Genomic DNA, 23,039 nt, shown 5'->3' on the forward strand with positions numbered 1-23,039 from the left:
CCCACTTGCTTTCTCTTACCCTCTCGAGTCTGTTATCGTCTCTCCTCCTCTTTCTCCCCTGGTGACCTCACAGGCCTCCTTCCTTCCTGGTCGCCACATCTCTCTGCACACACAAGATCCTGATGTGTGTGTGTGTGTGTGTGTGTGTGTGTGTGTGTGTGTGAGAGAGACTAATACAGAGAGCGTAGTGTCTTGCAGACGGTGTCCAGTGTTGCACACACACCTGCAGGTCATGTGCTTGTTTATTGAGCACTTTGTGCAATTAGATGTCCAAAGAAAAGAACCAAAAAAAAAGAGTTAAAACATACGTTTGCTTTTTAAAATCTTTATTTGAAAACGTTAGCATGACTTATAAATTATTGCAGATAAAACGGAAAATAACAGCATGCAATCCGCGAAACACTATATGAATTTTTGAATTGCAGATTCCCCCCCCCCCCCCACCCCTTTTCATCTGTCTTTTCTTCAGCCATAGACGTCACATTGGTGTGAGGGAGTCTGAAATCAGCCAGGGGAAATGTTGAAACTCCAGGTGGTCGGCAACCAATTAAATAAAGCGTCACTGTGCTTCTTCTTCTTCTTTTTTTTTTGAATTGCACACACACTCCTTTTGATGCAGAGACAAAAAGTAAAAAAAAAAAAAGTTAATGTAAAACACACACACACACACACACACACACACACACACACGTATGTATGTATGTGTGTGTGTGTGTGTGTATATATATATATATATATATATATATATATATATATATATATATATATATATAAAAATTTCCTTCTACAAAACCTCGACCCAATGTGGAGGAAAAAGGGGGGAAAGAAACAAGTTTCATTTGCTGTCGAAACATTTGTAGTGGAATTAAACATATGGATGCCACAGGCAAACTGAGGGCTGGAATATATTAGAGCCGCACAATGTTACACTAACCCTCCAGTATCTTACACCGCTCTGAGAGATTAATGGAATAAAGAGGAGAGAGGAGGTGGGGAGGTAAGGGTGTGGGGGTGGAGAATTGGGGGGAGAAAGAAAAAGAGTGAGTGAGTGTTCGTCTGGCTTTCTCAGGCTACTGCAAAATCAATATTTTGCCATGATACACAGCTCTCTCCTCGCAGCTTTTTGGCTGAATACATCCAGATCTGCCCATCTAAACCTAAATATTAGGTATCCCGTGCCGCAGTCAGACTTCAAAGGCAATTACGCACATCTGTTTGAAATTGTAGTATTTGATTTGTTTATGAATCTGTTCATTTGAGGTTTTCCTTCTTTTTTTTTTAACAAAATAAAACAGAGGAAAACATACAAATAAAAAATAAATCCCGAGTCACATTGTCTCTGTGCATCTTTTCCACACGCTCCCGCAAAGTGTAAGTGGGTCATCATTCCTCACTTTACAGATAATATTTTGCATCCTGTTCCAACACGTTGGGTCTCATCATGCCAGCATGTTGGTGTCTGTGAAGAAGAAACCCAAGGAGCAAAACGCTGGAGTGGTTTTATTTTATTTTTTCCTATTGTTAAATTAGTGATTTTCAGCACAGCAAGGTAATTGAAGGGAAAGGCTTGTGTGAAAAAATGTCACAGAGAAGAGGAGGAGGAGGAGAAAAAAGGAGGAATGTGCAGATTTGTTCACAAATGAATAGTGTGCTTGTTGTTCTTTATACCTCGAGTAAGGAGAGAATTGAACTGTCTCAAGGGGAGCAGAGCCGGATGTGAAGAGCAGCTCAAATCTCGGGTTTAAAAAGTTTGCGTCATGAATTTAGGACAAAAAGTGTGACGTTTAAAGAAAGAAGAAACAAAAAGAAGTCATTATGGTTTTCACTTCTTCTTCTACTACTACTATAAGCTCCTGTATTTGACAACAGGGAGATCCCACTTGCTGTGATATGAACTATGAATATGAGTCAGACACCGAGTGTTGTGGTTTGACCTCAATGTATTTACAATGTATCACAGTTCATGCGGGTAGTTTCATAAACTGCTGTGAAATGAAAGTTCACCTATAATATGATACGTATTATATTTTAACATGTGATCTTTTTTGTGGTATTTTCTTCATATTCTGATTAACAGAAGGCTGTGAGGCTGCAGAGGAAGTGCTGAAATTTGAATTTCAGTTTTTATCTGATGGCGAAAACAGCTGATTGAAGGGAAACGTGGTGTGGAATTTTACACAACAGCTGGTCAGGGATCAGTCCAAACGATAATTCATCGTTTATTCATCACAGCTGATTTATATAAATGGTCCTTTTAATTGTTTGATCAAAATTAGTCTCTTATTTTATAGTTTAATTTACAGCGTAATTAGAAAAAAGGGGCCACACGTTCCTGCTCACATTTGGTTTCAGTAATAACTGACACACACCTTTTAGAAGATTTCAGTGCCATCTTATAATTATTAACAATCGACCCCGTTCCCGAATAGATAGCCATTCTTTCTATTTCTAGTTCTCCCCGCTGATCCTAAAACTTACCGCACAGTTTGCAGATTTCACGCGAAGGACAGTGAATGCGCCTAAAGAATATTTTTAAATGAGTTCACGTGGTTCACACACAATCCACCTTCCATTCCCCTCTGACTGGGCTCTCCCTGCATTCGTAATTATTGTTTACATCGTTTACTGCTAAACCCTTTTTTTTTTTGCCATGTACTAATTTCATGCTAGACAGCTGCAAAATTATTCAGCATTCTCACAATATGCAAAAGACGTAAATAAATACATTTTTATTTCCTCTCTCGCTCTCTGGGTAACAATGTGCCAGTTCTGGCCCCCATGTAGCAGTTTGACCTTAAACACGCGCTTTTAGGCACAGACCTGGCTATTGGAGCAGGAATTCCCGGACAAAAGGCGCAGACGGCCTTGCCGCCCCCTCCTGGACTAAATTTGGTAAACCTAGTCCCTGCGCATATTTTACACAACCATCCCGCCTATTACCGCAGCTCGTCCAGATCCTACAGTGTGAGAACGACCCGCCAATTTATCATTCATTGCGGCAAATCATGGCGGAGACTGCGTTTAATTGAGTTTGCATTGTATTTCGTTGCTGGGTGCCTTTCTCGCTATAGGGTGTGTGTGTGTGTGGAGCGAGGGGGGTGAGGGGGGATTCTGTCTCAGGCCGTCCCAGTGCAACTGTGGTGGGAGGAGGTGGTGGTGTGTATGGAGAGGAGAGGAGAGGGCAACCTTACCCTCCCCCCCCTCTTTCTCCAAGAACCCCCCCCCCCCCTCACTCCTTTCCTCCCGCACCTCACCCCCTCCTCCTCTCAGCTCCGCCTCTGTCTTACAAAACAATCAACTGGTAGTGAATAATGTGCATTGCTCATGTAAAGCGGAGCAACAGCTGCATATTGACGTATCTAAAATAGATTTTATAAATGTAAATGCACTTACTGATAATCGCAGTGATCGAAAGAAGACGGTTAACAACTGTAAACAAACAAGGCTGAAAAGTTGCCTCCGCGTGTGTCTGATTTCTCCAAAGCAAAGCTGACCATGTAGTGGGATTTTTTTTCTTTCCTCCCAGATGATCAGTTGTTAACATTTCACGTGCTGCCCATTTGACTCAGTTGTAGGCTTCTCCACTTCACGGGCCCACCACTTTGTTAATTTGCCTCTTAATTGTCTGCGATGCAATTACGGCGATACGGATGGGCTGCGTGACGCCCATCAGTGCCGCAGGAGGACCGCGCAGGGCCGCTAAATCAGCTCCTTGACACCCAGAACGTCTCCAGGTTATGCCGACAAAACTTGCTGTTTTTGGACCTCGACCGGCTGTTAAAAAGCACCTCAGCGGGCACACACCCCAGCATGCCCCGCTGCTGCTGCTTGCTCCTTGTGGACCCATCCCACCCTACAAACCCTCCACCCGACTGATAGTGGAGTCTAAAAGAAGAAAAACGGACATTTGCACTACATTCAGTTGAAGCCATCTGGTGCAGACTTCTTTTATTGCATATATTCAAACATACAGTCACGCAAACACACACACACAAAGCTGTGACGTTTGTCTTGCAATTTTTATTATTATTATTATTATTTTTAATAATTCAGATAGACCCGACCGGGCTACAACAACTACAGTCACACGCACACACACACAAGCATCGCTTTAAGGCACCCAGACTGCGGCTGACAATGTAACCCCCGCCCCCCTCGTTTTAATTACTTTATGAATATTCATTGTGACTCAAAGACAGGAACTGAACGACAAAATAAAAATGATAAAACGCTTAAGTCTTGGAGTTAGTCAGCTGTTTTTTTTTTCGAATAAACGTCAAATCTGCTCGTGTTCATTCTAGTTTTATGTTTATTTGTTTGTTTCTGTGAGTTTTTATGCGAGAGAGGAGAAAAGCAGTGATGTGCTGTATGCAGCCCAAGCAAATTTCCCCATAGCAGAGCAAAACGGGTATTAAGATACACGTTACAGCTTCGTGTAATGTAAGTACTGTAACTTTAAAAGAATAAGAATAGAACCAAAACAAGAGCAGAAAAAAATAACCATATTAAAAAAAAATTGTAACCTCAAGGTACACACACACACACACACACACACACACACACACACAGAAACTTCAGCTCACAACAATAAACAGCCTCAATTCTCGGCTCTGATACAGTAAATTGTTTTTCTTCTTTTGGTCAAGTTTTTTAAATTTATTAACAAAAAGAAATTAAATTAATTTAAAAAGTAAATAAACGTTATACTGGCTTGACTGTAAGCGTGTTACATTGACGTACCTTTACAGTTGCTTCATTTTATGTATTTTTTAAAATATCAACTATTATTATTTTTTCTTTTTATTATATATCTTTACTGTGTTTTTTAAATTCATATTATTAATGCAGGATTTTATTATTATATTTTGTATTATGAATTTAATTAATAATTTAAATGAAAATGGTCAAATATACGCTTTTATTTGAATGATATAGGTAGCTAGGCAAAAGAAAAACATTCACAGTAAATGCTATTATTATTATTTTTATAACAATAATAATAATAATAATAACGATTATTATTATTAGTAATAGTAGTAGTTTAGTTTTATTGGGATTTTGATCACTGTGAGGTCCACTTATCAAACACACTGTGAGGAAAAATGAAAATGAAATATATATATCTATATATATATATATATACCCTAACCCTATATATATATATATATATATATATATATATATATATATATATATATATATATATATATATATATATATGTTTTAAAGTCACCCTTCCACGACTGCTTGCTGTCTGTAATGTTTCCCTCAGTCCCCTTATTTCCCCCCTTCTCCGTGTTGTGTAATAGTTGTTATTGCTATTATCGCCTCATCGTGCTGCCACAGAAGAGCTGTCTGTCCTGCTGCAGTCACTTTGAATTAACTTCACCAACACGGAAACTCCTCACAGCCACAGAAACGCGCAGGTTACTCTTTTTTTTCTTGGTGCAAACTGACTGAATGTCAGCCAAAATCAGCTTAATGCGGATACGTGTTTAAAGGCGTTTTTCATTAGAAGAGACTCCTCAGCCAAACTCTCGGCGCTCGCGTGTGTTGACGGCGAAACAAACGATCGGCGAAGTGCAAACAAAACGCCGCCTTTTGTCAAAAATATTCAAACCCAACTGTAAAAAGTGCGAATAAGATAATAAGGATAATATCGGCGCATTTTAATGAGCGGCTGTTGCACGCGCTCTGATGATTAGGAGAACTAAAAGCGTGTTCTTCAAAGTGAGCAGACCGGTCCACCGTATGTAATTATGTAAAACGGGCTTACTCCTGCAGCCAGCTTGTAATTTTAGATTTTTTCTTGCTTTTTCTGAGGACTGTAGGCTTTAATAAAAAGATACAACGTGAGATCAGAAGAAGCAGGGCGAGAGGAGAATTCCCTAAAATTAAATCTTTCAATGTGGAAAACAGACACACACACACCAACTCTCTCTCTCTCTCACACACACACACACACGATGAAATCATCATTGTTTTGGGTGGGAAAATATTACTCTCTCACTGGTGTCAGATTTGGTGAAGGTTGTTGTGCGAGTCCTGCTCTGTTTGATGCAACTAATATCTTAATTCTTTCCTTTTATTTAGTTTGTTTTTGTATTTATACATTTAAAAGCATTATTAATGTATTTAACATGTTTATATTTTTGAGTTAACAGAAAGGTTAGACGCACTCACACACACTCTCTCTCACACACAAAGGATCTCAACATGGCGAATAAACCTCGGCTACAATGATCGATTTATTTGCCGGGTGGGTGAGGGGGTTGTGCCTCATAGTACTTAGTGAAACGGTAATATATTTAATTTAAATTCAGTCATATTTTATATATATTTATAAAGAAAAATTACCGTAAAATTACAGGTTAAATAGACTATAACCGATATAAATATAAAAATATTAAAATATTTTAAAGTCTGCAATAATATTCTATAGCTTTAAACGAGCTCAGGATTTTTTTTTTATAAGTTTAAAAAGAGTTATTTTTTTCCATCTATAGCTTATACAGTTAAAGTCTGCTTAACTTTTTGTTTGTTTACGTCAGAAACGAACTGTATGGAAAAGTCAAATTCCACCTAACTCCAGCGCTGATATCACGGCCTTGCTGATTTGCGGCTGCTTGTTGTAAATAACCCCCCTCCCTCCCCAGAATGAAATCTTAAAGCTCCTCACCTTTTGCAAGAATAAAAACAAACAAACAGAGAAAGTGAAAAGAGTAATAGATGGCGTGGTGGAGATTCCGTCCACATTCCTTTGTTTTCTTCAGTCCGTGCTCTCCTTCGTCAGATAAGTGTGTAACATGAGAAGGCAGGACGGGCTGCAGCCCTCCTGCAGCAAAACACACACCTCGTAGGCAAAAGCAGGCTTTTGAAAATGGCGCCCCAGCAAACGCCTCCACCTCCCCTCCCGCCTCCCCTCCCGTCTCCTCTCAGTGTGGAGCGGGGAGGAGGCGAGAGGGGGGCGTGCCATGTGTGCCGTGTTGCGCGCAACGGGGCTGTAGCCTCTGCTCCCTTGTCGGTTATAGAATCTGGATATAAAAAACCGTCCCCGGTAGGCTGTTCGCCCGGCACGGCCGCATACGTTGAGCCCCCCCTCCTCCTCCTTCTTCACGTCGACAGCGAGTCGTCGGAGCAATCAGGGAGGGAGACGCGTCGTGTCATTACGCACCGAATAAAAGCGCACTTTCGGGCATCCGTGGATTTCCAAGCCTTTCCCCACCCCCAACAGCCTACCCTCCCAACCCCTCCTCTCTCCCTCGCTCTCTTTTGAAAATCACAGAGAGGTTTCCCGTTTTCGTCCGCGGCTTTCGTGCGCACACGGGCTTTTCTTCGTCTCCTTCGTCTGTCCGATTAGATCCGTGGCCGCTTTGGCGTGAAAACGAGCCGTCCGCACGCCGCCATTCCTGTTCGCAGGCAAGCTGCTTGTGTAACCGCGCGGTCTAGCCAGCAGCTGAGGCTTCCAGGGGAGAGTTGTGAAGTGGGGATCTTTCTCTCTCTCTCTCTCTGGCTCTCTCTTTCTCTCCCTCCTTCCCTCAACGGCGGAGCAGCAGCGAGGGAGAAGAGAGAGAGAGAAAGGAGGAGGAGGAGAAGGAGGGGGAAGCCCACGCTGATAGCTGGAGGGAGCCCCAGCGCGTTGATCCTCTGTGTGTGCGTGTGTGTTGTGTGCGAGTGCATTATAGTCGTTGCTAGGAAATCCTTTCTGTTAGTGTGTGAGGGAGGACCTGCAAGCAGGATCAGAAGGCAGCTGCAGAAAAAATGAAATCTTTTGCAAAATGAAATAAACTTTCAGTGCTTTTAAATATAGATTTTGGGATTGTTTATGTATTTATTTTAAAAAGCATAAAATCTGGATCTGTTCAGGAATGAGTAGGAGCACATGCAGTGCACGTATGTATTTATAAGAGCAAGCGCGCAGCTTTGTGCGATACACAAACTGATACACGGTGGTGATGAAACAGACGGCTTCATCTATAGTGAAGGAATTGATTCAGGACATTGTTATAAGTGTGTAACAATGCGTGTATGTGTGTGTGTGGTAGTGGTGGTATTTTCAGATAAATCACTCTTGGCTTGCAGAACAGTCAGTCCTCACCTATGTAAACGCACCCCTGAGGGTAACAGATTTATCTGCAAGAGGACCATCCTCCTCCCTCTTTTACCCCCCCCCCCCCCCCCCAGCCCACCCCCACCACACACACACACACACACACACACACACACACACACACACAAAGACACAGGCACACATTCCCTCCCCTTCACCTCTTTCCCTGTCTTTACCCCTTCTCCCCCCCACAGCATGGAGATGGATGGCCCATGTCCCCTTTGTCTAGATGCAAATGGACTTTAACCCCGAATTAATTGATAACTCCCCAAAAAGGCCTAATAGTGCTCTGCTCACATGATGTGCACACACGCTCACTGGCAGCCACTACCAGCCTTGTTAGACATGTTGAGTCAGTCTCCAGAACATTTACACTAAATACATCAAGTTTTTTTTCTTTTTCTTTTTACAAGCGGGGACTTGATGTAACTTGATGCAAAATGCACACTAACTACCATTAATTGCCAAACTTGTGTTTTTTTTTTCTCCACTGGGATCGCTTTCAAATTTAAACCAAGCCCACCTGGGAGGAGGAGGAAGTAGGGGTGTGGGGTGGTGTGGGAGGGGGGAGTTCAGAAACCACACAACCACTGTGACCAACCTTTTCTCCACTAAAGAAATCCTGCAACCGTGCTCACCGGCAGGTCTCCCCCCTCACCATCCCAACCTTCCTGCAAGACAGAAATATCACATTGTTGTAAATCTATTTTTACTTTATGTGCAGACATCTGAACTTTCAGGCCTGTTATATCCTGTTCAGATTGCACAAGATGAAGTTGCTTGGGTTAAACATGTAGCTCGGTTTGGGAATGTGGGACCTATACATGATCCCCACTCTCTCCCTATTAACTGTGATGCCACGCTGCTCTGCGACATCACCACGGCACTAAAAAATTTATTCCAGCGCCTTGCTTTCTCAGGTCGATCAAGAAAAAGCGTGCGTGTTGGGGGTGGGATGTCAAAAGTGGATGTTTTGTGTATTTAAGAATGAGTGCATGTACAACCACTTCTTAAAATCTTGTGTACGGTAAACCAGCTTGGTGTTTGTATACCTATCAATCCTGAGCACAGGGAACAGTCTGCTTCATGTCAGGAACAGACTGCATTACCACGGATGTAAAAAATCATCTGGGGAAGAGGCCACTTGTTGCTGGAGATGACGATTGTCGGCTGAGAGAAGGGGATTGGGGGGTGATGAGAGAAGGAGAATAATTTCATCCGAGGAAGATGGATGGTTTAATGCATCTGCTTCGTGTACTTTCCTCAACAAGCCACATAAAAATATGTGATTTCATTCACTCGTCATCACAGAGGTCACTTCAGTATCCCTCCAACTGATACTGCTATTACATTACTTGTTTCTATTGCATAGATCAACAATTTTTTTAACCTTTTTGTTGTATATTTGAGAAATGGACAAATGCATGTTGAAACAAAGAGCAAATCGCTTTTTCCCCCTCGTTTTTCTTAGAAGCGTATTTGGTTGAAATACAAGCAAATACAGACCATTCGTAATTGCAGCAACCAGAACACATAAACGATCCAGTTTTTCCAAATGTTGCTCTCTTGCCTCTCACCAGCACACTCATCATCTGAACTTTTCACTCATTCAGCCTCTGGTTTTGCCATTGGTTCAGTCTCATGATCGGTGGAGGGTGTATACACACATGCAGCTGTTACGGAGAATGATCGCTGCAGTACACGGAGGAGCTTTGTCATGGGCTTTACTTGTGCTTCCTGATACAGCGGAGTAGCATTAAGTTACAGTTGCATTGCAGCAGCACAAAAATGCTAAAATACACAGATTTGTGTTGCTTGTGGTGACCTGAGATTTAACTACCAGGGCATTCAGCGTTTGTGCTTTAAGCTGCAGATGTATGGTATGAACAAAGTCATGTGTTGTCTCAGTGAGTTCCAGTTTTGGAACATCTTAAACTTTAGGACTGGTTCCCATATCTTTTTCATCTGATGTACCCCCGCTGGCCTGTCAGAGTCACTCAGGAATCCCTTTGTCAACATCACATCTAACTTTCAAATGGGTTCATGTGACCCCAGTTGAAACTGGATCTAAGTTACTGTCAGCTTGGCATTTACGCTTATGGATTTCACTCAGTTTACCAGTTATCAATTATGGCAAGTGAACTGTCTCAACCACCACTGGCTTATTATTTCAATCGTCTATCCATAACTTTTAGCTATTTGAACTTCATTTAACAGCTGTTCATCAAAATCACCAGTTTACACACTCACTGGCCCCTTTGTTAAGTACATATGTTCTACTGCATGTAACACAAATATCTAATCAGCCAGTCAAGTGGTAGTAAGACTTGCAGCACTTAAAAAAAGTGTTTTAAATGACTTTGAATGTAGCATGGTTGTTGGTGCCATACAGGCTGATCTGAGTATTTCAGAAACTGATCTACTGGGATTTTCTCACACATCCATCTCCAGGGTTTATAGAGAATGTTAAAAAAATAAGAGAGCAAATATCCAGTGAGCGGCAGCTCTTTTAGAGAAAATGCCTTGTTAATGCCAGAGATCACAGAAGAATGGCTAGACTGCTATGAGCTGATAGAAGGACAACAGACACTCAAATAACCACTTGTTACAACCAAGGTATGCAGAGTATAAGAGCATCTCTGCAGGAGCAGAAGACCACATAGAGTCTGACGATCCCATTTGCATGTGCTCACCAAAACTGGAGAATAAAAGATTGGAAAAGCATCACTTGGTTTGTTGAATCTTGATTTTTGCTGTGACATTCGACTGATTTCAGGAGCTCAGGCTGCTGCCGATGGTGGAATAGTGTAGGGGATATTTCACTGGCAAACTTTGAGCTCTTTAGTACCAACTGAGCATCAATTAAATGCCAAAGCCCACCTGAATATTGTTGCTGACCATGTCCATCCCTTTATGACCACGATGTATCCATTTTCTGCTTCTCGCAGGATAACACAGCATGTCACAAAGCTCAGATTATCTCAAACTGGTTTTGAACATGACAATGAGTTCACTGTCCTCAAATGGTCTCAGCGTCACCACATCTGAGCTTGTGGATGTCCATTCAACAAATCTACAGGATTTGTGTGATACAATCATGACAGTATGTACCAAAATCTCTGAGGAATGTTTTCACTACCTTGTTGAATCTGGGGCACAAAGAATTAAAGCGTTTCTGAAAACAACCAAGACGTAGCATGGTTTAGCTACTAAAGTGACCACTGAGCATACATTCAGTCAACTAACAATTTCCTCATGCTGTTGGTAAACAATTTCGGCTGTTAGCTAGCTTTTAGTTAAAAATTTCAGGACGCAAGACTGCTAACTAATCGTTTTACTTCATTTAACTTTTCTCCTAATGGTAGTTAGCTGTTTAACTGTTTATGCATACTATTAGCAAATGATTTAACTCTTAATTTAACTCACTGCTTTAATTCTTTGTCTTCTCTTTTGGTGATTTATGTTTGTTTGCTTTGTTTAGTTTTTCTTACATTCCACATATCCATAATTTTTAGTTAACTGTTACAGGTCCACTCATTTTTGTAATTCAACTGTATTCTTTCTTTTTCAGATTAGTTGAAGTAACCTGTCTGTGTACTCCTGGGGATACTTACCCGAGACTGGGAACATCAGCTCGAGGAAGAAATGCACATGAGAAGTCTACATGACGTGTCTATCTGTTAACGTCCAGCTCCCGGACATGTTTGGCTGAAGTCTCTCATATTCTGTTGATGTTTGGTTTTGCTAGCCACATCTGTGCATCTTTAATCAAAGTCACGGTCAGTCTTTGAAGAGAGATATTTCGCTCAGACCGGAGGCCAAAAAGCTACAAAGAAATGAAAGATAAGTATTAACGACAGTGAAAAGAGGGGTAAGATAGCTCAAGCTACAAAAGGGCCGACTCACTTTTACTCTGATTACATCAGAGTTGAGATGACCTGTGACCTTCCAGCTGGACCAAAAATGGATTTTGACACAAACTTGCCTTTTCTTCTCCCAGGCAACAGCCACCCCGGAGATCACATGACTCTCGAGGCCGGCCACGCCAGGCCGCGTGATGCTGCTGCAGATGTGAAGAAGAAGGAGGGGGGGATTATAAAAGGAAGAAAAGAAGTTTTTAGTGAAAGATTGGAAGGGGAACAAGGGCTAGGGGATGACATGGAGAACAAGCGAACACGTCAGCAGACAGTGAGGAGGGGGTAGGGGGTCACAAAGCTAGCTTTGTTTCTGCTCTGGCTGCTACATTAGCAGCTGCAATAAAAAAAGCTTAGAGAGATGAGGATGGATGGACGATGGCATGGAGGGGTGAATGGCCTGGCATGACATTTAAGAGATGTCTCTGTTTGTCACTTCAGCACACTGTGCTTTAATGCTGGAGCATAGAATATGCATACAGGCCAAACTCGTATAAAGACACGGAGACATTCGTGGCAAATTCAAGAGAAAGGGACCACTGTGTGCCCAGTGATGTAACACACTTTTATGACTGATATGCATTACAATATGAGAACAGAGATGAAAGAATTTAGTGCTTTGGCAAGAAGTCATATCCCAGGATGCTTTGCTCTCTTAGCTCACCCGTTTGCAGCCATCCCGGTTATCCAGTTGGCCTCGCCTATGGGGTCACTAGGCCTCTATAAACTTGGGGGCTTTCTTTGCAGTCCTGTGTGTGTGTGTGTGTGTGTGTGTGTGTGTGTGTGTGTGTGTGTGTGTGTGCCTCTGGGGCAAACAATCTCCGTTCTCCAAACATCACATGACCATGTAAGCTGTTGAAACCGGCACCGTCTTCAGGTCCGGTGGCACCTTGAAGTGTTTTTCATTTGCCAGAGAGGAGCTGGCCTCAAATGGGAACCAGAGACAGGTTTAATGTCTGATTCTTAACCTACTGCAGCTGTGTCTCGCACACATACAAACACACACACACACACAAATATCAGGGGTCCACACACACACGCAGGCGAGCTGTCTCAGAACAGGGTTAAGAATGAGCAACTGTATTACACCAGAGCAAATGAGAAGCATCACATCAACGGAGGAAATCTCAAACATTTGTCCACGTTTATCAATACTGCCATATGCGTGCAACATCATGATCGGCTTAAAAGCTTCTTGCAAACACGCGCCAAAAAGCTCCAAAGGGCAACTATTGTCCCCTCTGCAGCTGCTGTATTTTGTAACAAGCATTACAGATGTTTCCTGTGTAAATATGTTTACTGCATAATGACACGCGGTGTGGCTTTTTTAATATATATATATATATATATATATATATATATATATATATATATAAAGTACAGCACGAAACCATAGAAAGATGTTTTTTGGGTTTTCTTGCACTTTCCTAGCAAAGGAACAGAGGCATGTCACTGCCCGAAGAAATAACTTTGTTCCAGCAGGTGCTAATGTATGTGAAGGAATTCATGAGTGAAAGCCACCTGACACCTCTGATAGTATCTTATTAAGGTGTGTTTACCCAACATGAGCAGAGTGTGGAGCAGTGAGAGGGGGTAGAACTAGTTGCACACTGGCTTTGTTTGTGATTGTTTTAATGAGGAAGAGGGGTTTGCGTTTCAGGCTGTAGCCGTTGGTTGAAATATTCTTCTTGTTTTTTTCTGTCAGAGATGACATGGTTGGGAGATATTTAACCGGTTAGTCCGAGTTCAGTTTGTGCATGCACTGCTGGGGCGGCTGAAACGGTGCAATTCGCAACTGTGACAGGAAACAAACAAATGAGTTTCTGTGATGTCTTGTGGAAGAATTGAAGAAGCTGATGTGTGAGATAAAAACACAGACACAATCATTTGAAGTGGCAGAAGTAGAGTGAAAGCACTTTCTTTTCTTTGATGATACAGATATAGGCTTTAGGGTGTAATGCCGTGCAGAAGGAAAGAGAAAAGCTGTGTAAATGTCAGGAACACCTAAATTAAAATAGGATGTAGTTTAGACGAGCTTGTGTTGACTTCTATGCAAATGTAAAATGGAATGAGAATAACTTTCTCCAAACTGCATGACCCACAATGCAACAGCGGGCCATTGACAAATGAAGGTCATGTTCCTCAGTGGGTGGGGTATGCTGTGACCTACCCACTTCCCCTTCCCATAAATCCTTTCAGAGCCAGAGCCAAAACCATACTGGAAGGATTTATGTATGTATTGTGTTGCTTTTGGTCTTGAGAATAGTTTATATTTTTCAACACTGTGATGAGGGCAGCAGCGGTTTGGAAGAGTCATAATAGAATTACTTAGCTTGAACTCTGAGTTTGTCTAAGTGCATTTGCCTGCTGGGGCTGGTAAAGCATATTTCTTGCTGTTGGGATGGAAACGTCTGATGTCACATTGTCAAAGCGTTTCATTACTTAGACGAGTCCACCAACACCCCCAAAAAATCTAACCAAGAGTTGTCATGTAAATCTTTTTTTTTTCTGCTTTGAGCATGTTCATGTCTTCGCTCGCTATTTTTAGCCTCTCGACTGCAATACTTCACTTTTTGTTCGTTGTGTAACCATTTATATGGCTTGGGTACTTCACGGTTGACGAGATTTAAAATTTCGTAATTGTTGAAAATTCACAACCGTTACTAAAAAGAAAGAAAGAAAAAAAGACAGAGAAAAATGAGCGAATGGAGACTAATTACCGCAGATATTCTGAACTGTAGTTGGGTGAATTGAAATAAATTAAAAGAAACCTGTTCCTCATTTTTGCTGGAGACACTCAGGACCCGCCCTTCGGGGCGTTTGGAGGTCCTCGGCACCCTAGTTTTTGAGGATCCCCTCCTCCCTCCTTCTGTACAAGCCCACGGGGTTCTTGGCCCTGCTTGCGGACGCGGTGATGCAGGGGTTAACGTGGTGACGTGGTGCTCCTGAAGCGGTGACCCGCGGGGCAGCCAGTGTGGTGGATGAGTGAGGTGTGGTGGTGGGGGCTGCTGCACTGGAGGGGGAGAAGAGGAGAAAGCCGTGGCTGAGGTGCTGTCCGTGAAGGACAGGCGACTCCCAGCAAACAAGCGGCACAAACATTAGTTTGCGATCACTTCCAAGCTTCTTCTCCATCCTGCGTCTCACTGGTTTTATGTACGTAGGTGTCCGCTTTATCAGCGAAGCGCCTTTCCTAAAGGGAGCACGGTCTTCGCGTGCGATTTCATTTGAAATCACGTCTCTGTTTCTTTTTTTTCCAGTCCACAGCAGACGCAGCGAAGCAGGCTCGACTTCCTTCCCGTGGAGATAAATTCACTTTTACGCGCAAACTTGTCTGGACCGTTCGGACTTGATCAAAGGCGGCGGAGGCGAACGCGCAGAAATACCGCGGACTCTTTAACGCCCGCGCTAAACGTTTATAGCGCTTTACAATTGAAGCCGTGTGTGTATGGCGGTGTTTTTTTTTTGTTGTTGTTGTTTTGTTTGGGTGTTTTTTGTTTTGTTTTTGTTTGTTTTGCTTATCTTCAGAAATAAACCTCCCCTCAAAAAAATAAAAATTTAGAAACTCTGGAAAGCGTCTACATACAGAGCAGGTGGTGAATTTAAAAAAAGAAAAGAAAAAGAAGAAAGGTGGGTAAACTGTGACCTCCAGGCGGTAATTAGGCCTACCATTTGCCAAATAACCGCCACTATAAACAAATGGGCCTATCAATTAGATTTCCAGAAAGGACTGATTGCTCCTTTTCATGCCAGACTTGAACTATTCCGCAAATAAAAACAAGGAGTTTGGTGTGGTCTGCCTTCCATTACAGCGCCGTGATAGGCCAAAACATGGTACGCAGATGAACGGTAGACCTAGTTTAGTAGTCTGATCAAACTTGTGGAGTGAGGAGGAAGCACAGGGAGGCCAGTTTGGTGAAAAAACAAAACAAACCCCCTCTTAAAGCTAAATATCAGAAAGTTGCATGTGTGACTGGCCTGCTCTCCTCCTCCTGCTCCACCTTCACGCATAGATCCGGTTCAGCACAATCACAAATGAAAACAAACAGTAGTGGTGAGAAAAAGGTGTGTGTGTGTCAGTGTGTGAGTAAATGTGTGTGAGCTCAAGCTACACCTTTGTTGGTGGGAATGGGAGTGGGAGTATTCCTGGTGCGCGACTCATATAAGCATGCCTGATGATGTCCCGTTGCCCCCTCCCCTGGAAAAAAAAACAGAATGCAAGAAAGCTTCTAGTCTCCTGCAGGAGACGAGAGTGCATGGGAAAGAGAGGGAGAGGGAGCAAGGGAGAGTTTCTCCATCAATTTTTTGTTTAATGTCAGCGCTTTAGCTCCATTGTGGGAGCGAGAGGACGCGTCATCCGGGCATAAATTTGCTATTATACAAGCTTCACGGAGACTCACATCCAGAAGATCCTGCCGCTTGTAGACGGGAGAAATCCCTCGGTGGGTAAATTCGGCAAAAAAGAGTTAACATGTAAGTAAATGGGAGGACTGTTTAAGGCTACACAGTTGAATGCGCGTTAAGCTCGATTATTTTTAAGTTTTGGGGAGGAAGAAAGACTCATTTGATTTTCTTTCCTTTTTAGTTTAAAGCTGGGCGCTTTGGGGGAACATCTGTTTATTAGGTAGGTGGTATGTTGTTTTGTGTTTGACGTTATTCAAGGAGTGCTTTCTTAAAAAATATATATCGATCGCTGTGTTTTCTTGTATTTTCAATGCCATTTTTTAAAAACTAGCCTAAACATTTCTATAAGCGTTTTTTGAGCCGTGGCCCCACAGTCCAGTAGCGTATGCGTACATGAAATTATTTATTTATGTAAATGTTTGATTGTACAGCTGTGATTATTTATTTAGATCTAAAAACACACAAAACGTTGCAGAATCGCTTTTGTAGGCTGAACGATTCCAACAACGGTTTGTCCTAAAACGTGTGATATCTGTCATAAGACACAGATGGATACTTTTAAGAGTATGAAGTTAATGCGAGAAGGTCTGTCAGTTGGGGCCTCACACACACACACACACACACACACACACACACACACACACACACACACACACACACACACACACACACACACACACTTCTTCGAGTGACACCCCTTAGCTGGGTGTTATAATTTATCAGGTTTTCTCCTGTTACATTAAGTTACGCGGCAAAACTGTGCACTTACACTGAGCTCTTGTTTATCTGCTTGTCTCACTCTGTCTCTGTTCACACAGCAACACACGCACACACACAATAACACACACAGTAACACACACACGGGCAAAACGTTGGCAGGCAGTTCGTCTGATTTCTGCCTTAGTTTGATAAAGTGGCAGCAAGGGGGGAGGGGGGGTAGTTTTGACTGATCCTGGATTTGGAGACTGATGCAGGGATTTCTCTTTCCAGCCCCCCCACCACAAAGTTTCCACTGCATTATTGCTTTGTACTTGTGCTTTATTTATTTAAAAATAAACGTTCAAAGACGCATCCATTGTTTAGATAATTAACGAAAGATTGTGACCGACGTGATTACGTGAAGTCAAATACAGTGTTCACGCCCGCGTGCAGAGTTCCCAGAGTTCTCAAGCAGAGCCAACACACCGACGCTTTATAGGAAAAGAAAATAAACTTCAGTTTGCAGACACGGGAAGTCTGAACGAAACACTCCCTTTAATTCTGATCGTTTAGACACACACATCTGGAATTTGTCCTAAAAACTAAAATAAAAACTAGTAATTTAGTATTTTATTTTACTAGGATTTTATTTTATTTAATGGCCCAAAATCATCTAAAATTATACAGCAAATTTTTTAGCAGGTGGAATAAAGCTTGCTCCAATTATAATGTAGCCTTTAATTAGTGTTCATTTTGTATGGACCAAAAAAATAACATTATGTACACACACACACACACACACACACACACATATATATATATATATATATATATATATATATATATATATATATATATATATATATATATATATATATATATATATATATATACTTTAACTATAATAAATACCTTTATTATAGTTAAAGTTATCTTCACATTTTTCAAATTTTGTTTAACTTGTTTAAAGCTCAATCTCTGAACACATATGAGCACACTTCCAAATCGAATTATTGTTGGATGGGTTTTAGATGATCCACAATCTCGTGATTTGTGTAATTATTATCAAATACATTCAAAATGAGACTTCCATTATGGTTTGAGCAACAGACTCCAGGACGTCCTGAGGGCTGTATGTTCAAAACTATTCAAAACATCTTCCTCAGAGTTGAAAGATTTCTGAAAGTCTTGTTTCTTCAGTCAGATTGCTGCTGGTGCGTCACCGTGATGGAGTCACGCAAAGTCCTGTGTTGCAAAAGAAGTCCGGTTAAAGGAATCAGTGGCGTTTCTTGAAATGCTGTGTGGCTCGTTGCAGAAAGTGGGTGACCTCTTGACCCTACTGTCCCTCGTGGAGATACTCTGTATTATATGAACATTTTTTGTGAGCAACCAGAGAAATACAAAGGCGTCTTTCATTTTCAACGTCCCGCGAGTGTGTGAGTGCATGTACACGTCTCTGCGGTGGAGGAAGTGCTGTCGACGTCTTAAAAGACAAATACACAAATTAAGAAGGTACCAGGCTGAAGTGGCCCCGCTGCACATCAGACACGCGTTATATTTAATCCACTTATTTGTGTGTATAATAGCAACATCTCCCAAAGTTGCTTACTCCCCCACCTCTCTCTCTCCTCACCCTTTGCTGAGTACAAACTTACAGCGCAAACAGCGCAAAGTCACACACGATATGGCTGTTTATGTTCGTATGGTAATGATAATTAAAGCCTCCACCTGCGTGTTTTGATGGCCCATAAATAGATGCCGGTGCTTTCATCTCATCCGTACAGGCCTGGCGGTGGTTACAGCCGGATATATGGCTCTGTGACAGGCACTAATTTGGTTCCCAAGCCATTCCCTCTGTCACCATCATTATCATCACCATCATCTTCCTCCGCTACGCAGTGTCTCGATCTAAAGGTGTCAGTAGACATACGGCTTTACAGTGTTTCCGTGGAGGAGTGCAACTTTTTTATTTATTTATTTATTTCGCATTTCCTGACTCGTTACAGCAGCATCTGTCCGGCACACAGGGGAGAAAAGGTCACGTTGTTTGTATGTGTCCAGTCAACTTGTGTTTTCACTATGTTTCCTCTGTTGTTTTTGTTTTTTGTTTTTGTGATCAGGTTGATGTCTTAAAATGTGTTGGGAACCAAAAGAGAGAGAAAGCCGCTATAAGATCGGGGAAAAGGAACAGCCCTTTTCTTCTTCTTCTTCCTTTATTTTATAACACAGTCCCAAAGCTTGGCAGCGCTTCTCTTCTTTTCTCCTCTCATATGACTCTATTGTCTCACGGGGGTTGCACCACCTTGGATTGTCGGGGCGTCTCCCTGGCGAATGACCCCGTTTGGAAATTCTCACCATTAAAGGCCTATCAGAAATATCTGGTGAGAATAAGAAGGGCTGCCCTGAACGATGGGCCTCCCGTGGAGACTGCTCTCCATTTGGACACATGTAAAAACCAACCAGTTCAATGTGTTTCCCGTTGGCTCTTGGGTTATCCTTTTAAAAATAATGTTTCCCATTTAGCAGTTCAGACGTTTATTCGGTTTTATAGGATGGGGGAGAAGGCGACTTAAACGCCCTTTAGCTATCTACTTTTAATGTGCGGAAAATTCCTCCTTACGGTGATGTGACTCGTCACGAGATAGCTAAAGTTGATATATTCAGACAGAGCTAATCTGAAGTGAACTGATAGAGTTGCACAGTCTGGAAGCAACCCCCCCTCCCCACAAAAGTAGAAAAATAAAGTTAAAAAATAAAATAAAATGCTGGGTTGTTAGATGTGACATCCGAGCTTTCGAGCAGAAAAGTGCCTCTGCTGGCCGGGGCTGGACGTCAGGAAAAAGCGGCCGAGCTCGAGCGGTCTCGCCCACTGCTCCCAGTGTGCAAGGGGAGAAAGGGGAGGGCGAGAGAAGGAAAGAAGCAGTGGAAAAGAGGAAGCGAAGAAGGGTAGGTGGAAAGTGTCAGTCAGGAACGCTTCATTGCTCGAGGACAATCCGCGCGCAGGACCGGTCTGTTTCAAGAGCAATCAGTCAATCCGCATTAATTACCCCCCACCCCCCTCCATTCCTCTCCCCCCTCCTTCTAGGGTAGCACACACTGGCACACGGACCAGAGGAGGCTTGGGTGTGCGTGTGTGCGTATTGTGCTTTCTCGTCTCTGTCTCCACACACGCACGCACCGACCCGCACACCCAGCCCCCCACTTCTTTTTAAGTGAAAGAGAACCAATAAAAATCAAGCAGTAAAAGGCTTTTCCTTGTCACTAAATAAATTAAATGCAGATTTCTGTTTTAAGTGGCGGAGCCCTTTTTTGTGAGCTGCGGAGCAGGAGTCTTTATTATTGTCCCTCTTGTCATTAGCGCACAGGACAACACCTTCAGGAGACTGAGCGGGGACATGAAGTCAGTTAATAGTAATAATAATATTAATTATTACTGGCCAGGTATAGTCAGTATAGTCTGCTGCACATGCATTGCCCAGCACGCTGTGTAGTAGGGTTGGATGTAGTACTCGTTTTCCTTCTAATTTTCCTTAAAAAAAACAACAACAACAAAAACACCCCCCCCCCCCTCCCAAAAAAAAAAAAAAAAAAAGCTTTTGGAGTCAGGAAAAGCGTCAACATTGATTTTAATCATTTACTGTAATGGTTAATTAAGATCCAAATTTACGCTGTATTCCGCAGGAGTTTTTGTTGTTTGGCGTGAGATAAAGTAAAACATATTTGGTCTACCTGGTCTTTTAATATATTCCTTCATGCAAGTAATAGAACTCCCTTATTAGAAAAATAATTATTCATTAAAAATAAATATATTAAAAAAATCTATTTCTTCACACTGAGGCCCGGTGAGTAAATACACAGCCTGCATATTTTGATGGACCAACAGCACCAGCTTTCACAATGCTAATTTGTACCTTAATGGACTCTAATGCGTTATAATTTAGAGACGTCTTACTGGCCTCAAAGCACATTTGGGCTATTAAAATAGTCACTTTGAACAACAGTGCGAGTCTTCATAAAATCCAGCTTTGTGCATCTTTTTGTGTGTGTGTGTGTGTGTGTGTGTGTGTCTGTGAATGTGGTGGCTGAAGCCTTTTGGAGAGTGCAGGGCTCGGACACGCAGGCTGCTGGGTAAATGGGAAAAGACGGTAACGATTATCTAATTACGGCCGCGATAAATCTGCGCGCTTTGGCGTTATTTGATTTGAATTTTATATGTATCAATTAATTCCTCTCACACGAAAGTGTCGAGATCTCCCCCCCCTTCCTCGCTCCGCGCGAGTACAGTTTTATAAGCTATCTATCGGCTGCAGACCAGCTTGGCTCACTCCAACCCCCCCCCCCCCTTTCCACTCCCCCCACCAATGTTTTGTTTGGGACTGGACCAAAGCAAAGGGAGAGAGTCTCTGTTTTAATGTAAAGGGACATCAGTTGGAACAGCCTGGATATACTTTATAAAGTGCGTGCTCAGTGGTGCCGGTGGTGGAAAAGTTCAGCTAAAAAGCACACAGGCTGGATGCAAGGATTTGTCTGCAGAATGAAACATGACCCTTTTTTGTGTGTTTTTGTAATAGGACTCGAACATTTAGCCAAAGTAATGACATATATTTAAATATTCTAATTAAAAATGTTTCCATATTTTTATGGAATATTTTATATATAATATTTTATGGAATATTTGAAAACAAAAACCCTCCGACACCCTTTCACAAACAATTTAAAGACCAACTTATTATCGTCACGGACCTACAGTTTATACTCCCGCGTGAACCCGGAAATGTCCACTTAGTTATTGATTAGTTGGCAATAAAAAAAGAAAAAGTTTTTGGTCAAAACACCGCGTGCGTGCCGCCCAAAATGAAAGCTCGGTTCCGACTATACAGTGGTGTCACCGTTTTAACGTTTAGATGAGAAAATGCTTTTATTCTGTTTATTAAAACTCAAAAGAAAAAAACCCCACATTCGGCCGTCTTCCCGCTGTCTCCTTTGTAGACAAAACTTTTCTTCCACCATAAAAGAAAGAAGAAGAGCTCCCTCTCGGTAGAGAAATAGTTGCTTTCCGGTTCTTGTTGCCGTCCTCGCCTCCATTTTCTAAAAAAACAAGTTGTTATTGCACCATTCCGCGAATCTATCCCCTAAATTACAACGTGTAATTTGCCCCCCTACCTTTTTTTGTTGTTGTTTTTAACCGTATTCCCTTTGATTTAGTCACTCTTGACTCTCCTTTTGCTCTGGGGCCAACGGGGTTCGCCGTGGGGGGCGCCTTGAAACCGCCCCTCCTTATCTCCTTTCATCGTTCAGCACGGGGCCGCCTTGAAACCGCAAGGGCAGTAATTGCTTTTTTCAGGCAGCCCAGTGCGGACTGGCCAGCAGCCAATCAGAGCCTTGTTTACACTCGGTGATTGACGGTGCTCTGGCAACCTGCCAGCCAATCGGGAGCTCCGCAGCACCGAAGCGCCCGAGTTTTAACCCTTTGCCTCCACGTATAAACAAACCCGCGCGGCAATATTAGCCTATAGCAGCTCATATATTTCGACATGGAAACACACAAGCCCCCATATCCTTCCACTTTTAATTGGCTAAATTAGTGAACCGTGTGCAGGGCCAACCCCAAGGACAGTAATGCTTTCAAATTATGCAGTGATTCAATTTGCCTGTGTGTGTGTGTGTGTGTGTGTGTGTGTGTGTGTGTGTGTGTGTGTGTGTGTGTGTGTGTGTGGCTTATATATATATATATAGATAAATAAATAGATATAGGTAATATACAGTATACCGTAGCCTATCTTGTGTGTTTACAGCAATCATAACTTTTCCCTAAAACAGATGCAATATTTTTAATCCCCCGCCATATTAACTAAAAGGTGTAAACCTATAACACATTCCTTTATACAGAGCCTGAATTATCCTGCAATGACCAT

The 23,039-nt window shown here is 42.2% G+C and overlaps 1 protein-coding gene and 2 long non-coding RNA genes across 5 annotated transcripts in view; 1 reads left to right on the forward strand and 2 right to left on the reverse strand.

The window, feature by feature from the left end:
* Nucleotides 1-309: 309 nt before the first annotated feature.
* On the reverse strand, nucleotides 310-8,139 carry LOC309712510. The gene is made up of 2 exons (XR_014278309.1): nucleotides 6,680-8,139; nucleotides 310-607 (listed from the first exon to the last, which is right to left on the reverse strand). It is a non-coding gene; the product is annotated as an uncharacterized lncRNA (long non-coding RNA).
* Nucleotides 8,140-8,717: 578 nt separating this feature from the next.
* On the reverse strand, nucleotides 8,718-22,416 carry LOC309712568. The gene is made up of 5 exons (XR_014278326.1): nucleotides 22,288-22,416; nucleotides 22,082-22,212; nucleotides 12,017-12,173; nucleotides 11,725-11,936; nucleotides 8,718-8,781 (listed from the first exon to the last, which is right to left on the reverse strand). It is a non-coding gene; the product is annotated as an uncharacterized lncRNA (long non-coding RNA).
* bahcc1b (BAH domain and coiled-coil containing 1b) overlaps nucleotides 12,230-23,039 on the forward strand; it is a 65,895-nt gene continuing 55,085 nt past the window's right edge. Inside the window, exons 1-2 of one of the 3 annotated variants that reach the window (XM_082543449.1) lie at nucleotides 16,185-16,494; nucleotides 16,607-16,645. The gene's annotated coding sequence lies outside the window, so the exon portion shown is untranslated. Of the gene's footprint in view, nucleotides 12,299-16,184; nucleotides 16,495-16,606; nucleotides 16,646-23,039 lie in introns of those variants that run through there. The other 2 variants (XM_082543452.1, XM_082543451.1) reach the window with 2 other exon arrangements.

This window comes from Aulonocara stuartgranti (assembly GCF_965226115.1).
Source record: "Aulonocara stuartgranti genome assembly, chromosome: 8".
In the NCBI taxonomy this organism is placed as follows: domain Eukaryota; kingdom Metazoa; phylum Chordata; class Actinopteri; order Cichliformes; family Cichlidae; genus Aulonocara; species Aulonocara stuartgranti.